Source organism: Tyto alba, unplaced genomic scaffold, assembly GCF_018691265.1.
Source record: "Tyto alba isolate M040663 unplaced genomic scaffold, T.alba_DEE_v4.0 Super-Scaffold_1, whole genome shotgun sequence".
Lineage (NCBI taxonomy): Eukaryota > Metazoa > Chordata > Aves > Strigiformes > Tytonidae > Tyto > Tyto alba.
Genome location: NW_024881261.1, coordinates 24,246,307 through 24,249,228, shown reverse-complemented (window position 1 = coordinate 24,249,228; position 2,922 = coordinate 24,246,307).

Sequence of the window (2,922 nt, the reverse complement as noted above, 5' to 3'; positions counted from 1 at the left end):
GGTGGTATTTGATCCTGTATCCATGCTTGCTCAATTTCTGTTAATTTAAATTCTCTTAAAAAGGAATTGGAGCTAAATACAGACATTTCGAAAAACATTTGCCCCATTCCATTATAGAGAATTATTTTGTCTACATGGTGAGATTTGAAAATGCACTAAAGCCACACAGAAATCTTTGACAAATTAAGTGAATAAACTGGAATATAAATTCAGTCAGGCATTAAGAGGGAAGATATCATTACAAATAATTCAGAAAATGGTTAATGTTCTAAAATCAAACAAAAGAATCATGCGCCACCTTAAGTTTATTGGAAAAAGCAAGCCCGTGACAAATTTGAATAGCCTAGTGGATCACAAGTTGTTAGGAAATACAGTTAGGAAGTTTAGACAACTTTCTGTATCTATATTCTCTTTTAATTTTAAAGAGAGACCTGTCATATTTATTAAAAAATATGTATTAAAAAGGGGGATTCCTGATCAAACTAGTAGTTCAGAAAGAAGTAGCGCTGTTAGGAGGTAAACAGCATCTGAAAATTCCAAATGAACTTTATTATGAAGTATGAGAACGTTAAAAACAATGCTGCTTCTCAATTAAAATTGCTGCTGCTGCAGAGGATCAGAACTGGTAAATATTGCTCTTGTATTGGAAAATATTCCAAGGTTAACTCAGAGTATTGTATACCAAAAAAACCTTACCTTTATTCCCAATAATTATTTGAAACTGTTGTTCAAACAGAGGGAACACTGGAAGATGCTGTTTTCAGAGGATGAAAGAATACAGGTTTTACAAGTTTCTCACTTCCCTTATTTGAGAATTCTTTGAATGTATCAGTAGAATGAGGAGTGAATATGAATCATATAATGTAGTTTAATATGTTAAAATTTTGGTTTTAATATCCTAAAGGAGTTAAATAATCGTGTGTTAAAAACCAAAAAATATTTGGAATGGAAATCTTGTCTTTCTTCCCCCCTACTGGCATGGTTACAGATATTGATGTGGAACTAAACCAAGATTATACTGGTTTGTTCTGTCATGGAAATAGTCTTCCTCTCAGATTTGACTTCAGCTTTTGGGGTTTTTTTGTTAATTGTTTATGTAATTCATGGCAAAACTGCATATTTTATGGACTTGTTCAGAGACTTAGCCTAACCTAGGAAAGAAAATAATTCTCCCATGAGTATATGGAGAAGGCTGTCAAGTTGTTTTCTTTACTAGTTTTAAAAGCTCAATATTGATTATACAAGTCTTTCTCTTTTCTGTGTTAAAGATACTATGATAGTTTGAAGTATCTTGAGTGTAATTCTGGCATTGCTTGATGTAAATTTACGATTATAACAATATGAATGCTATAGAAAAATGTGCTGAAGAGGACAAAGGGAGTTTGTTGAATCAACACTGCAAATACTGTAACACATAGAAGAACAATTGTTTGTGAAGTTTCGTTCAAATAATTTTCAGGTATTTGTGAAAATGTTATGATATGCTCATATGACCCAGTGACTACATCTGAAGAAATCAGAGCTGACTCATGAAATATTTGCAAACCAAAAATCCTTCAGTGTAAACATTACAACCGAATCTATTTAAAGTGCCGTCCCTCTTTTACTGTGCTACAATAGACTTCTTGCTGTATGCAAAAGCATGGGATTTTTGTGGTAGCCATTGTTGCAGTTAATATTATAAACCACCTTGTAATGTCCTTTAATCTCAGATACTGGTAATATACTGAAAAAATAGATGTTTCAGGCTAAGACTCTGTTCAGAAAGACTTTTGAGTTGAAAGAGGCATTTGAGAGTGGGAGTACACTCTCAAAAGTTAAGGTACACTTTTAAAAGCCTGAGACAAATCTGAATTTTACTATTTGCACTTCTGTATGGATGAAGCAACTTTTTCTGGTCTTTGACAAATGAATTTGGGTTAAAGTCAATCTCAAGAGACACAAATGGCCTACTGGGATGAAGCTGGTATGCTTATAAGTTACCTGCATTTGGTTTATTTCAACTAGTTTAGACAATGGAGTCCTGTATTTCCTAAACTCTGTTCGGTTTTTGTCTGAGATTACTCAAGGGTCATTTCAAGGAATTTTATAAAAGAAGAAGATAAAATCTCCAGGTCTGGATTTTCTCCAGGATATAATGCAGATGTGCAGTAGTTTATTTGGGAATTTAAACAGTTCTCCATGAGTCAATGTCCCCAGTATTGTTCTTGGCGCTGTTTTCAGAACTGAGGTTGCTGGGTCTGTCCTCTGTAACCATCTCTGGGTTTCTGTGTTTTATTACTTTGGAGGCCTTGTTTAGAAAACCATTCCTGTTCAGCAGTTTGTCTGTTAATATCCCTACATTTAAGAACATAGCATATGTTTGAAATTTCTTGTATGTTAACAAACTTTGATCTGAAGAGGCAAATAGGGAAGTTCATTCAGAGTGGTTACTTCAGATGCAGAAAGGCGTGCAAAAGTTGTCATATTACCACACCAGTATTTCATGTCTTACAGCTATCTTCATCAAATTGAATGAAGGGTAACCATCTTTTCAGACAGAATTTTCTCAGCAGTAGAACCTCTGTCCATGCTGGTGGTCTCTCTGGTCTGGCCAAGCACCCAAGAGCTCCTTGGCTGCAGGATTATAGTCCATGTTCCCTGTCAGGATCCAAATTCTACTTCTTGTAGTGCTTGAACTGTTTCAAGCTGGTTGCTTAGCAGATGATGGGAATGCCTCCATTTCCTTCTCTCCTGCAGCCTGTGCTTTGCAGGATTATCACCAGTAAATGAGGTTCAACCCCTTGATCCTACTATCCTGAACACTGAGTCTGGATGAGATTTATATATACTTTATTTTTTTATTTTGAATCCTCAGTCAGCATAGAAATGCTCCCATTAGCATCTTCATTATAGTAATAATTCCAGCTGTGAAAATGGATT